Genomic DNA, 15,660 nt, shown 5'->3' on the forward strand with positions numbered 1-15,660 from the left:
GCCAAAGGCTCTGCCCGGAACCAGCTGACGGTGCAGGAACCAGGGGGACCTAGTCAAGATTGTGTTCCCAAGAACCAGCTAACAGTGCTGGAACTCAGGCAGCAGACGGTCCACAGGAAAAGAAAAAATAGCTAGGCCGCGAGCCGGCCGCAGTTACCGAAAACCAACAGTCCTACAGGGGGAACTTGTCCTATTGGCACTACTGAACCAGCCTTGATTGCCACTTCCCGCAGCCCACATAGGAAGCACCTAAACTGCAGCCACCATGGAGTCGGCTAACCGCAACACGACAGGACAAAGTTTTTCTAGGCTAAGTGACCTTGACACTACCCGGAAACAGCTGACGGTGCTGGAACCAGGCTGGGCAGGAGGGAGTACCCGTGCCAAAGACACTTCTGAGCAGCAACTGGTGGTGTTGGAGCCCAGGGATTGCATGACAAACAGAGTGTAAGCTCAGGCCCAATTGGAGCAAGATGAAAGGTAACCTTTAACCCCCCAGGCGTTAGCAACTGAAAGAGCCACCTTGTGCAGCACTAACGCTGCACAAGGAAAAGGTGGCTCTTTTAATTATACTCCTTGCACACGCTGAACTAAACACTTATAAAATGTGTCCCTTGATACCGTGAAACCATCCCGGACTTTCCTTCATAATGAGACGCAGCACAGCTGGTATTCATACCCCTTTGGCGCCGGGCACTGCCTTCTCAGCATTGTTTGAATCTGTCACAGAGCCCGCGCTGTTGTGTTAAAGCTTGGCCATGCGCAGTTAGCGCTGCCCGTCTTCTGACATCATTTGGTGTCAGGCTGACTGCGCCTGTGCGGCAGCGCTGCCCGAGATCCCACCCCACAGTGTCTTCTGATTTAGTCACACTGTGGGGCTGGGATTCATGGGCATGAGCAGTGCATATCTTCGCCTCTCACTCCTTTCCATCCGCCTTCTTCAGAGTGTGCAGCGTCAGCTGATCCCTAATCACATGCAACAGCCGTGACGCCGCACAGTCAGAGGAAGGCGGAAGGAGATGAGTAAGAGGCAAAGATATACACTGCGCATGCCCATGAATCCCAGCCCCGCAGTGTGACTAAATCAGAAGACACTGCGGGGCTGGGATTCATGGCCTTGCGCAGTGCATATCTTCACCTCTCACTCATCTCATTCCGCCTTCCTCAGAGTGTGCGGCGTCAGCTGATCCCTAATCATATGCCATGGCCGTGACGCCGCACAGTCTGAGGAAGGCTGAAGGAGATGAGTGAGAGGCGAAGATATGCACTGTGCATACCCATGAATCCCAGCCCCGCAGTGTGACTAAATCAAAAGACACTGCAGTGCGGGATATCGGGCACCGCGGCCGCACAGACGCAGTCAGCCTGACATCAAATGCTGTCAGAATACGGGCAGCACTAACTGCGCATGCCCAAGGTTAAACATAACAGCGCAGACTCTGGGACAGATGCAAACAATGCTGAGGAGGCGGCGCTTGGCACCATGGGGTTTATAAATGCCGGCTGTGCTGCATCTCATTGCGAAGGAAAGTCCCACCTCCAGGACGGTTTCACGGTATGAGGGGACACATATTTTATAAGTGTTAAGTGCAGCGTCTGCAAGGAGCATTAGTGCTATACAAGGTGGCTCTTTCAGTTACAAATTTGTTTGTAATTGCTGTTGTAGTGCCAGTGTGGTGGTCGCTGGACACATTGCCGGATACACAGCAGGGGATCAGCTGACATTACTGAAACCCAATAACACTGGGTCATAGGTTTACTGTGCAGCCAGCACTTCTGGGCAGCAACTGGCAGTGTTGGAGCCCAGGGATTAAAGTTCAGGTGGTTGAAACATGAACACAACAGGAGACCTGGATACTGTTGGCAACCAATTATTTAATCGGTAAGAGGAGTGACAAATTCCTGTGAGATCCAGGCCTTGTTCATTTTCAAGAAAGTAAGCCGGTCAATGTTATCGGAGGATAGTCTCATGCGACAGTCTGTTAGTACACCACCTGCGGCACTAAAGATGCATTCCGATAATACACTGGCAGCAGGGCAAGCCAGCACCTCCAATGCATACTTTCTAAGGTCTGGCCATGTATCCAGCTTAGAGACCCAAAACTTGAAGGGGCAAGAGCCGTCTGGCAGTACGCTGAGAGGGCAAGACATGTAGTCTGTCACCATCTGACAGAAACGTGGCCTCCTGCTGACTGGAGCCGTCTGTGATGGTGTAGACATTTGTGGCGGGCACACAAAACATGGCCACTGTTGGGCCAGACTGGTCTTGCCTTGTGCTGAGGCACTGCTTCTGCTCCCTCTTTGTGCAGAGATTCCTCCACTGCCTTGATGCACAGAGCTGCTTTGTAAAGCACTAGCAGTAGCAGGCGCAGCACTTCTCTCGATTGGACTGGAGAAGATGATGGACTGCACCAGTGTGTCTTGGTACAGCCGCATTTTACGCTCCCGCTGCAACAGTGGTATGAGGGTTTGTAAATTGTCCCTGTAGAGCGGATCGAGAAGGGTGTACACCCAATAATCAGCCGTGGTAAGAATGTGGGCGATGCGGCGGTCATTTCTCAGGCCCTGCAGCATGAAATCAACCATGTGCTGCAGACTGCCAACTGGCCAAGGAACGCTGCCCCCTTCTTGAGGCGTGATGTCTGCCTGCTCTGCATCACCCCACCCTCGCTCTACATACTGAGTACTGGAGATTTGTGTAACTCCCTCATCTGGAAAGATGTCTTCCTCCTCCATTGACTCCTCCTCACAAAATGTCCCCTGCCTAGGCCTTTGTGAGGAACCATGTCGCGCAGACTGTCCAGAAGCAGATGGCATTTCTGACTCCTCATCCTCAACCTCTTCCACCACCTCATCCCTTAGCGCTTGCAGTGTTCTTTCAAGCAGGCAGATAAGGGGGACAGTCATGCTGACTAGTGCATCATCTGCACTCGCCATCCGCGTGGATTCATCAAGGCACGCAAAACCTGGCAGATGTCCTTCATAGTGGCCCACTCAGTGGTTGTGATATCTGAACGGCGCGCACTGCGACTTTTTTGCGCCTGATGCAGCTGGTACTCCATTACTGCTGGCTGCTGCTCACACAACCGCTCCAACATACAGTGGGGCAAAAAAGTATTTAGTCAGTCAGCAATAGTGCAAGTTCCACCACTTAAAAAGATGAGAGGCGTCTGTAATTTACATCATAGGTAGACCTCAACTATGGGAGACAAACTGAGAAAAAAAAATCCAGAAAATCACATTGTCTGTTTTTTTAACATTTTATTTGCATATTATGGTGGTAAATAAGTATTTGGTCAGAAACAAAATTTCATCTCAATACTTTGTAATATATCCTTTGTTGGCAATGACAGAGGTCAAACGTTTTCTGTAAGTCTTCACAAGGTTGCCACACACTGTTGTTGGTATGTTGGCCCATTCCTCCATGCAGATCTCCTCTAGAGCAGTGATGTTTTTGGCTTTTCGCTTGGCAACACGGACTTTCAACTCCCTCCAAAGGTTTTCTATAGGGTTGAGATCTGGAGACTGGCTAGGCCACTCCAGGACCTTGAAATGCTTCTTACGAAGCCACTCCTTCGTTGCCCTGGCGGTGTGCTTTGGATCATTGTCATGTTGAAAGACCCAGCCACGTTTCATCTTCAATGCCCTTGCTGATGGAAGGAGGTTTGCACTCAAAATCTCACGATACATGGCCCCATTCATTCTTTCATGTACCCGGATCAGTCGTCCTGGCCCCTTTGCAGAGCAACAGCCCCAAAGCATGATGTTTCCACCACCATGCTTTACAGTAGGTATGGTGTTTGATGGATGCAACTCAGTATTCTTTTTCCTCCAAACACGACAAGTTGTGTTTCTACCAAATAGTTCCAGTTTGGTTTCATCAGACCATAGGACATTCTCCCAAAACTCCTCTGGATCATCCAAATGCTCTCTAGCAAACTTCAGACGGGCCCGGACATGTACTGGCTTAAGCAGTGGGACACGTCTGGCACTGCAGGATCTGAGTCCATGGTGGCGTAGTGTGTTACTTATGGTAGGCCTTGTTACATTGGTCCCAGCTCTCTGCAGTTCATTCACTAGGTCCCCCCGCGTGGTTCTGGGATTTTTGCTCACCGTTCTTGTGATCATTCTGACCCCACGGGGTGGGATTTTGCGTGGAGCCCCAGATCGAGGAAGACTATCAGTGGTCTTGTATGTCTTCCATTTTCTAATTATTGCTCCCACTGTTGATTTCTTCCCTCCAAGCTGGTTGGCTATTGCAGATTCAGTCTTCCCAGCCTGGTGCAGGGCTACAATTTTATTTCTGGTGTCCTTTGACAGCTCTTTGGTCTTCACCATAGTGGAGTTTGGAGTCAGACTGTTTGAGGGTGTGCACAGGTGTCTTTTTATACTGATAACAAGTTTAAACAGGTGCCATTACTACAGGTAATGAGTGGAGGAAAGAGGAGACTCTTAAAGAAGAAGTTACAGGTCTGTGAGAGCCAGAAATCTTGATTGTTTGTTTCTGACCAAATACTTATTTTCCACCATAATATGCAAATAAAATGTTAAAAAAACAGACAATGTGATTTTCTGGATTTTTTTTCTCAGTTTGTCTCCCATAGTTGAGGTCTACCTATGATGTAAATTACAGACGCCTCTCATCTTTTTAAGTGGTGGAACTTGCTGACTGACTAAATACTTTTTTGCCCCACTGTATGTAACGTTGAATTGCACCTTGTGTGGAGGTCACATATGATGCGATGTTCCGGAAGGCGGAATCGGTGCTACAGAGTTGCAATGCGCGATCTTGCCATGCTGGAACGACGCAAGTGAGCACACTCTAGGCGGACCTTGTGCAGCAGTGCATCAAGATCCGGATAGTCCCTCAGAAAACTCTGCACGACCAAGTTGAGCACATGTGCCAGACATGGGATGTGAGTGAAGTTTCCAAGGCCCAGAGCTGCCACCAGATTTCGGCCATTGTCACACACTACCATGCCTGGATGGAGATTCGCTGGCACAAACCACACGTCGCTCTCCTGATTGATGGCATGCCAGAGCTCCTGCGCTGTGTGGCTTCAATTCCCCAAAGAAATTAATTTAAGTACAGCCTGTTGACGTTTGGCCACAGCTGTGCTCCTATCGGTTGTAACAGGTAAGCGTTCACAGGTCAAGGTGGAGGTAGACCGTGATGGCTCCTGCAGTGATGATTCTGAGGAACTGGAGCATGAGGAGGAGGCAATGTGCACAGACTGGATTCCTGCAATCCTTGGAGTTGGCAGAACACGTACAGCCCCACTCGCCAGATCTGTACCCGGCTCCACAACATTGACCCAATGGGCAGTGAGGGAAAGGTATCGTCCCTGTCCATGGTGACTGGTCCACGCATCGGTGGTGAGGTGGACCTTGCTACTAACAGCGTTTAGTAAGATAAACAACTACTGACATATTGGAAACACTACCAAAAATAATGATCCTGTAGCCAGGATCTAAATGAGAGCGCGAACCGCTACTCCAAAATATGAAATACACCTACAGAAGAAACAGGAGTCTAAACTCTCAATAGTGTAAGATCAATGAAGAAATTGAGCTCAAATGTCAGTGACATAATATCAAAAAAAGTTTATTGGTACAAAAAAGCTCACTCACAAGTAATGGCAAAAAATAGCCAAAATATAATAACAAGACAAAGATGAAAGGAACAGGAACAGAGATAAAAACATATGTAATCAGCCACTCCGAGTGTCTCTATATAGATAGAAGCCTAGGGAATTACAATCTAATAAGTAAAGATAAACATCCCAATAAATGTGCGTACCAACTAGTGCCGGGAAGCACATACCAGCAAATTGCTGGTTCCAATAGGTGTATGGGGTGTATAAACCCACCGGCTAACTAAAATCTAATAGGTGCTTACCCATGTGGGAGAGAGACCGTTAATGGCTGAAGACAGGAGGACCCCGACGCGCGTTTCGCGTGGTTGGCTTCCTCAGGGGGCCGTGTGTTAGACCCTGCAGTGCCCCGTATTTATAGTAAACTAATTGGTGTGGAAAGTAGCGCATGTTTAATGTTTCCCTCCACATGCTTTTGCAGGGCAGGGACGGCTTGCCTGCTGAAATTAAAGCGGCTGGGCACATTGTTTTGTGGGACTGCCAATGCCATCAAGTTATGGAAGCTGTCAGTCTCCACCAGCCTGAATGAGAGCATTTCAAGGGACAGAAGTTTTGCAATGCCTGCATTCAGAGCCTGTGCTCATGGGTGGTTTGCCGAGAATGGCCGCCTTTTCTCCCATACCTGTGCTACTGATGGCTGTAGACTGGGCTGGGAGTGTGAGGATGACTGGGAACGTAGTGCTGTGGGTGGAATTACACTGGGTCTCTGGACAACGGTGCCAGAGGTTCTTCCATGGCGATCCTGTGAGGAAGCCGAACCAGCAGTGTGTGAGCTGGAGGAAGAGGCTCCAACACGAGCTGAAGAGGTGGTAGGTGCCGCTGTAGGGTGGCCTAGGTCTTCAGTGTGTTTTTGTAACTCCACCGCGTGCTTGGTCCGCACATGTTTCCACATATTTGAGGTATTGAGGTTGCTGACCTTTCTCCCTCGTTTGATTTTCTGACAACACAGCTTGCATTTGACAAAGCAAATGTCATCTGCAACTGTGTCAAAAAAGGACCAGGTACTGCAAGTCTTGGGATTGCCCGCTTTGGCTTTTGGAAGAGGCATGTTCCTAATGGGTGCCAAAGTGGAGGCTACAGGCACCGCAGTCTTCCCCTTCCCTCTCCCGGCCATTCGGGGAATCTCTTCCTCAGAGCTGCTCCCACCACCCTCCTGTTCCTCACGCCATGATGGGTCGAGGACCTCATCATCTACGCTACCCTCCTCCACCAACTGCTTCTCCTGGGTAGTCTCAGCAGCACAGTACGCACCAGAAAGTGGCACCTGAGTCTCATCATCAGATGCGTACTGAGATGTGGTAACAGGAGGCACTGTCCCACCCGCCTCTTCTGATTCAGAGAGATAAAGCTGTTGGGCATCACTGCTTACAGCCTCTTTTTCTGATTCTCGAATGCTGCTTGGCTGGCCTGGTTTCCAAACCAAGCGATTCAGAGAACAGAAGTAGAGATGGCTCCTGTCCTGGGCTCTCTGACTTCCTGGCCATTTTGGCAGGTGGTGAAGAGACAGATGGTTGCTCTTCAGTGCTCTGCGCCTGAGAGGATGTGGCACTAATTGAAGTCGATGCATTAGCTGCCATCCATCCGACAATGGCTTCAATTTGCTCGTCCCGCAGCAGCGGGGTACGGCGAGCTCCTACAAAGCTGCGCATGAAGGTCTGTTCCCTGCTAAAACTGGGGGATGATGAGTCACCGGTGCCCGCAGCAGGCACAGAATCCCCACGTCCTCTCCCTGCTCCGTGTCCACGCCCACGTGCCTTACTCCCTGCCTTCTTTATCTTGATAGACTGATAAAGATAGGCAGAAAAGTACTAAGGGCTTAGTGTGCTTATTCCTGAACAACTGCTAACAGGTATAAGAAACACTAATTTTATGAAGTGTGGACTACACTTTATTATCAGCTTATGTGGCCTACACAACGGTAAAGTGGAGTGTTTGGTGAACTTTATAAACTTTGGGTTTGTTTCGCAGAACAGACACTACAGAGTGAGCGCAGTACTCACACACAGACCGTGCAGACAGCAGTGAACGGCGCTGCCAAGAAAAGCTCCTCTATCTAATCCTATATAGTGTTTTTCCACAATCTAGTGGGATACGGATGGAAAGACATTAATAGGATATTTTTGAAAAAATGTGCAGCTGGATGCTGCACTAATTGCAATTTAGAACAATGGATTCAGCAGTATGAGGCAGTGACGCACCCTGAGCTGACCACAACCGGCTGTGGCTGTGGACAGACTACAAAGCGAGCTGCACTCACACACAGACCGTGCAGACAGCCGAGAACGACGCTGCAAGGCCAAGAAAAGCTCCTCTATCTAATCCTATATAGTATTTTTCCACAATCTAGCGGGATACGGATGGAAAGACACTAATAGGATATTTTTGAAAAAATGTGCAGCTGGCTGCTGCACTAATTGCAATTTAGAACAATGGATTCAGCAGTATGAGGCAGTGACGCACCCTGCGTTGACCACAACCGACTGTGGCTGCGGACAGACTACAAAGCGAGCTGCACTCACACACAGACCGTGCAGACAGCCGAGAACGACGCTGCAAGGCCAAGAAAAGCTCCTCTATCTACTCCTATATAGTGTTTTTCCACAATCTAGCAGGATACAGATGGAAAGTCACTAATATAGGATATATTTGAAAAAATGTGCAGCAGGCTGCACTAATTGCAAAAAAGGACAATGGATTGAGCAGTATGAGGCAGTGACGCACCCTGAGCTGACCACGACCGGCTGTGGCTGTGGACAGAGCACAGCGTACTGTCCCGAACTGAATTCACAGCAGAGTGAGCCCAAAATGGCAGCAACAACTTTTATAGGGCGTCGTGACATCATTTCAGCAGCCAATCACAGCCATGCCAGTAGTTACATGGTACCATGCAGAACAGGATGTGCCCACACTTCTAATCATTCCTCATAGGCTGATTTAAAAAAAACCGTTTGCATGATGGGAATTTCCAATTCCGGTTTCCGATATACTGAAAGTATCGGAACTCGGTATCAAAATTCCAATACCGTAAATATCGGCCGATACCCGATACTTGCGGTATCAGAATGCTCAACACTAAGTATGACCAAAAACCAGCTATTCATGAATTTCTTTTGGGGGGGGGGCATTTATATTGTTCCGCGTTTGGTAAAATGGATAAAGCAATTTTATTCTTCGGGTCAGTACGATTACAGCGATACGTCATTTATATCATTTTTTTATGTTTTGGCACTTATATACGATAAAAACTATTTTATAGAAAAAATTATTATTTTAGATAAAGAAATGTATTTATTGGAACAATATATATATATATGTATATATATATATTTTTTTTTTTTTTTTTTAATTTAAGATTTTTTTTTTTTTTTTTACACATGGAAATATTTTTTTTTACTTTGCCCCAGGGGGGAACATCACAGTAAAGTGACAGATCGCTCATCTGACACTTTGCACAGCACTGTGTCAGGCGCTGTGAAGCCACATCCCTGCAGGACCCGGATGCAGCCCTGCGGCCATTTTGGATCCGGGGCCTGCAGGGAGAAGAAGATAGGAGACCCACGGAGCAACACGATCACATCGCGTTGCTCCGAGGGTCTCAAGAAAGCACGCAGGGAGCCCTCCTACGCGATGCTTCCCTATATCACCGGAACAGGGAGTTAATGTGCCGGGGGCGGTCCGTGAGCGCGGCCGATCGCTATGACATACTATCCCGTCAGTGGGCATACAGGCCCACCCCACCTCGACGGGATAGTACGTCTAATGTCAGAAAGGGGTTAAACTTTTATATTTTTTATCTTTTTCATATTTTTTAAACCATTTTATTTACTTTTGCCATGCTTCAATAGCCTCCATGGGAGGCAAGAAGCTGGCAGAACTCGATTGGCTCTGCTACATAGGAGCGATGCTCAGATCGCTCCTATGTAGTAGATTTACTGCATTACTATGAGCGCCGACCAAAGGATGGTGCTCACAGCAATCCGGCATCAACAACCATAGAGGTCTTCAATAGACCTCTGGCTGTCATGCCGATGCATCACTGCATCACGTGACGAGAGTCAGCGATGCGCTCATTTTCGTCCCGATGGCCGGAAGCACTAGTTAAATGCCGCTGTCAGCATTTGACAGCGGCATTTAACTAGTTAATAGTGGCGGGTGGATAGTGATTCCACCCGCCGCTATTGCGGGCACATGTCAGCTGTTCAAAACAGCTGACATGTCCCAGCTTTGATGCGGACTCACCGCCGGAGCCCGCATCAAAGCGAGAGTTCTGACCTCGGATGTACTATCCCGTCCGACGTCAGAAAGGGGTTAAACTAGGGTTAGGATTAAGACCAGGGTTAGGACTAAAATTAGGGCTAGGACTGGGATTAGGGTTAGGAATACTTCTAGGGACAGCGATTGGGGCAGTGTAATTAAATAGTTACGTAAAAAAAGACAAAAATGTATTACAAATAGAAAGGTAAAAAATATAACAATGTATAGCTTTGTTTTAAAATTTATGTCAGATTTCAGCAAAACCCTATAATAACTTGATGGTCAAAGGGATAACTATAATTACATCAGTTTTTTCTTAAGAGGTGCTGGCCCCCTATCCGGCGAGCCCCAGATGGCTTATTATGACCTGGCCTTGCAAGATGCCTGGGAATATGGGAAACTAAAAACTTGCGCGCACAGGGGTGATGATGTCTGTTGGGCCCAAAGGGTTCATCATTGGGCGTATTGTGGTGATAAGCCACCTCGCTCTCAGATGTTTGACTTACTTCACCTGCTACAAAAATGTTTACAGCCCTCCACCCCAGCCCAGATAGTGGAGCGGGTTGTAATGGACAGGTTTACCCATTCCCTTCCTAGGTCGGTACAGACATGGGTGCCCAGGGGGATCCTCGGAATGTGGATGACCTGGTCGGCCTAGTAGAAAAATACCAGGTGGCCGAGATGTCCCTAAAGAAGCTGGGAGGGTGCATTTCCATACTGGGTACCCAGTGGAGCCTGAGTCCCAAAAGAGAAATAATAGTGGCACGACTAGGGAAGGTCCAAGGTCTCAGGGAAGGGGTGCAAAAGATTGCTGGTAAGGACATGCTCTGTTGGCAGTGTCACTGTCCTGGACACATCGTTGCTCATTGTTCTTTGCTGAGCAGATGGACTGCAGTCTAGGCTGGCGCTGCTCATACTTTGCATACCCTGCTTGCATTGTTGACCATCAGCTCAGGGGTGGGCCTCAGTCATGTCCTGTGACCATAAACGGGGTGCTGGTATCAGGACTATTGGACTCGGAGTTTGGTGACCCTGATCAGGTCTACACTTCCCCACCAGCTGATTCCCGGGAAGCGCATGGGCATTCCACAGCGATGTGAAGGACTACCCCATTGCCATTGTCTGTATAAAAACTATGGCACTGAGTCCCAGGAGGTCAGGGTTGTGAAAGACTTGCTACATCCTGTGATAATCATCTAAGACGTCAGCATATTTTGGGACTTGTGGGGGAAGGCTGCGGTGGTAAATGTCTCAGAAAGAGGCCAGCCCAATGCTGCTCAATCCCCGTCACTGCCCGAGGTGGATGAGTTCACCGTATGTGTTATGGTAAGTGACGAGAATGAGGCGGAGATCAGTGAGACTGAGGTTCCTGATCTGGAGGTGTTTGAGGAATACTTTGGCTCCTTGCAGTTGCAGGTTGTTACCTTAAAGAATACATTTGAAAATGTATCTGTAATTGATGGGGTTGCTCAAGAGCAGGGGGCTGACACCAGGTTCCCACACTTTGCCGGGAAGGGTGAGCTACTATATCAGGTAACCACACTAAGTGGAGGGGAAATAGTGGAGCAGCTTCTGGTTCCAGGTCTCTACTGGCGGAGGGTGTTAGACATGGCCCATTCACATATTTTGGGGGGATAGCTAGGGGTTGAGAAAACACAATAATGAATAATGAAGAGGTTTTATTGGCCTGGTTATTACCAGGAGATCTTAAAATATTGTAGATCCTGCCCTACCTGCCAGATAACCGCACCCTCTACTCATTTTCTAAGTCCCCTAGTTCCGTTAACGGTGATAGAGGTCCCCTTTGAGAGGATTGCCATGGATCTAGTGTGGCCTCTAGATAAATCTGCAAGAGGGCACCAGTACATCTTAGTGGACATGGATTATATGACCTGGTACCCTGAAGCCATACCCCTCCGAAACGCCTTGGCGAAAAGTATAGCCAGGAAGCTTGTTCATATTTTCACACAAACGGGTCTTCCAAAGGAGATCTTGACTGACCAAGGGACCCTGTTCATAAGCAAGGTGATGAGGGAATTGTGTAAGGTCCTTCAGATTGCCCAGCTGCAAACCTCCATATACCATCCATAGACAGACGGCTTAGTAGAGCGCTTTAATGAGGCCTTGAAGGCCATGCTCAAGAAGGTCATGGAGAAGGATGGCCGAAATTGGGACTATTTGCTACCATTCCTGCTATTCTCTATCAGAGAAGTGCCACAAGCCTCTACTGGCTTCTCCCCATTCAAGCTCCTGTATGGTCGCCATCTGAGAGGGCTCCTGGACAAGGAAACCTGGGAAGCTGAGGTCACGCTATACCGGAGCGTCATTGAGCATGTCTGTCAGTTGCAGGAGAGGATGGTGAAGGTGATGCCAATCATGAAAGAGCATCTTCTGCAGGCACACAAAGCCCAGGCAAGGGTGTACAACGATCAGCAAGAGTGAGGCAGTTCCAGCCCATCAATCGCACATTACACTGTGTGCAGAATTATTAGACAAGTTGTATTTTGATCACATGATACTTTTTATACATGTTGTCCTACTCCAAGCTGTTCAGGCTTGAGAGCCAACTACTAATTAAGTAAATCAGTTGATGTGCATTTCTGTAATGAGGAGGGATGTTGTCTAATTACATCAAAACCCTATATAAGATGTGCCTAATTATTAGGCAACTTCCTTTCCTTTGGCAAAATGGGTCAGAAGAGAGATTTGACGGGCTCTGAAAAGTCCAAAATTGTGAGATGTCTTACAGAGGGATGCAGCAGTCTTGAAACTGCCAAACTTTTGAAGCGTGATCACTAGTGTTGAGCATTCCGATACCGCAAGTATCGGGTATCGGCCGATATTTGCGGTATCGGAATTCCGATACCGAATTCCGATACTTCCCGCGTATCGGATACCGGAATCGGAAGTTCCCAGAATTCAAACTGAACCCAGCAGCCAATGAGGAATGATTGGAAGTGTGGGCACATCCTGTTTAGCATGGTGGGCATGTAAGTACTGGCAAGGCTGTGATTGGCTGCTGAAATGATGTCACTCTGCACTATAAAAAACGCTGCCGCCATTTTGCGCTCACTCTGCTGTGATTTCAGTTAGGGACAGGACGCTGTGTTCTAACTGAGGGCCAGTTGAGATAGCTAATTGCTTTATTTTCCTTTCCAAAGGCTAATTTAGCAAAACGCTGTGTGTTCTTCACTGTTCACCTTGCTCTTGCCTTGCAGCGCTGTTTTAACAGCATTCTGCAAGGTCTCTGTGTGTGTGTGTGTGTGTGCAGCTCACTCTGTAGTCTGTGTGCAGCCATATACCCGGTTGTATTCAGCTCAGGGGGGGTTCACACTGCCTCACACAGTTGTCCTTTTTTGCTCATAGTGCAGCCTGCTGCACATTTTTTCTCAAATTTCCTATTAGTGTTTTTCCACCCGTCTCCAGCTAAATTGTGGAAAAACACTACATAGGATAACCTAGAGGGGGGGTTTTGGGCCTTGCAGCGCCGTTTACGGCTGTCTGCACGGTCTCCGTGTGAGCCCAGCTCGCCCTGTAGTCTGTGTGCAGCCATAGCCAGTTGGAATCAGCTCAGGGTTCGTTACTGCCTCATACCTTGAGAAAAATTTTCCTTTTTTTCAAATAGTGCAGCCTGTTTAAAATTAAAAAAAAAAAATTCCTATTAGTGTTTTTCCACCCGTCTCCAGCTAAATTGTGGAAAAACACTACATAGGATAACCTAGAGGGTGTTTATTGGGCCTTGCAGCGCCGTTTACGGCTAACTGCACGGTCTCTGTGTGAGCGCAGCTCGCCCTGTAGTCTATGTGCAGCCATAGCCGGTTGGATTCAGCTCAGGGTGCGTTACTGCCTCATACCTTGAAAAAAAAATTCCTTTTTTTCAAATAGTGCAGCCTGTTTAAAATTTAAAAAAAAAATTCCCTATTAGTGTCTTTCCACCCGTCTCCAGCTAAATAGTGGAAAAACACTAAATAGGATAACCTAGAGGAGGTTTTTTGGGCCTTGCAGCGCCGTTTACGGCTGTCTGCACGGTCTCCGTGTGATTTAAACTAGCTCTGTAGCCCGATCTGCAAAAAAAAAAAAAGTAAAGTTCACCAAACACAACTTAACACTTGTGTAGGCCACATTTGAAAAATAATAAAGTTTAGTCCACACTTTACAACATTAGTGTTTCTTACACCTGTTAGGAGGAGCATTTCAGGAATAAGCACACTAAGGCCTTAGTACTTTTCTGCTTATCTTTATCTGTCAACCAAGATGAAGAGGGCAGGGAGTAAGGCACGTGGGCGTGGGCGCGGAGCAGGGAGAGGAGCAGGGAGAGGACGTGGTGATTCTGTGCCTGCTGCGGGCGCCGGTGACTCGTCGTCACTCAGTTTCAGCAGGGAACAGTCCTTCATGCGCAGCTTTGTCGGAGAGCGCCGTGCACCGCTGCTGCGTGAAGACCAAATTGAAGCCGTTGTCGGGTGGATGGCAGCTAACGCCTCGGCATCGACTTCAGTTAGTGCCACATCCTCTCAGGCACAGACCACTGGAGAGCAGCCATCTGTCTCTTCACCACCTGCCAAATTGGCCAGGCAGTCAGAGAGCCCAGGACAGGAGCCGTCTCTACTTCTGTTCTCTGAATCTCTTGGCTTGGAAACAGGGGGCCAGCCAAGCAGCATTGGAGAAATGGAAGAAGAGGCAGTGTGCAGTGATGCCCAACAGCTTTGTCTCTCTGACTATGAAGAGGCGGGTGGGCCAATGCCTCCGGTGACCACAGCGCAGTACGCATCTGATGATGAAACTCAGGTGCCGCTTTCTGGTGCGTACTGTGCTGCCGAGACTACCCAGGAGGAGCAGTTGGTGGCAGAGGGTAGTGGAGATGATGAGGTCGTTGACCCATCGTGGCGTGAGGAACAGGAAGGTGGTGTGTTGTGAATTCTGTGGCAGAGCTCCCTCCTGTGGTCACAAGTGGTACTTCGGCTGATTCTCTCTGGGAGCTTCCGTTTGTGGAGGAAACTGGTACTGCTGCTTCTGAGTTTCCTTCCTCAGGTGATCTGGTGAGGTCGTTAGGTGCTTCTCTACTTAACCCCACCTAATGCTTTGATTCATGCTTCCTGTCAATGTTCCAGTGTTGGACTTGTGTTTCTCTGGATCATTCCTGTGGCCTGCTGCTCTGCATAGCTAAGTGCTTCTTTGCTATTTGTTGCTATTTTTTCTGTCCAGCTTGTCTATTTGTTTTGCTGGAAGCTCTGGGACGCAAAGGGTGTACCTCCGTGCCGTTAGTTCGGTACGGAGGGTCTTTTTGCCCCTTTGCGTGGTTTTCTTTAGGGTTTTGTGTAGACCGCAAAGTTATCTTTCCTATCCTCGTTCTGTCTAGAATTTCGGGCCTCACTTTGCTGAATCTATTTCATCCCTGAGTTTGTCTTTTCATCTTACTCTCAGTCATTGTATGTGGGGGGCTGCCTTTTCCTTTGGGGTATTTCTCTGAGGCAAGGTAGGCTTATTTTTTCTATCTTCAGGCTAGTTAGTTTCTCAGGCTGTGCCGAGTTGCATAGGGAGCTTTAGGCGCAATCCACGGCTGCCTCTGGTTGTGTTTGGAGAGGATCAGGGATTGCGGTCTGCAGAGTTACCACGTCTCAGAGCTCGTTCTATTATTTTGGGTTATTGTCAGATCACTGTATGTGCTCTGACCTCCATGTCCTTTGTGATACTGAATTGCCTTTCATAACAGTACAGGAAGCCAAAAGTACTAATGATTCTCAATAGAGGGAAA

Source organism: Ranitomeya imitator, chromosome 1, assembly GCF_032444005.1.
Source record: "Ranitomeya imitator isolate aRanImi1 chromosome 1, aRanImi1.pri, whole genome shotgun sequence".
In the NCBI taxonomy this organism is placed as follows: domain Eukaryota; kingdom Metazoa; phylum Chordata; class Amphibia; order Anura; family Dendrobatidae; genus Ranitomeya; species Ranitomeya imitator.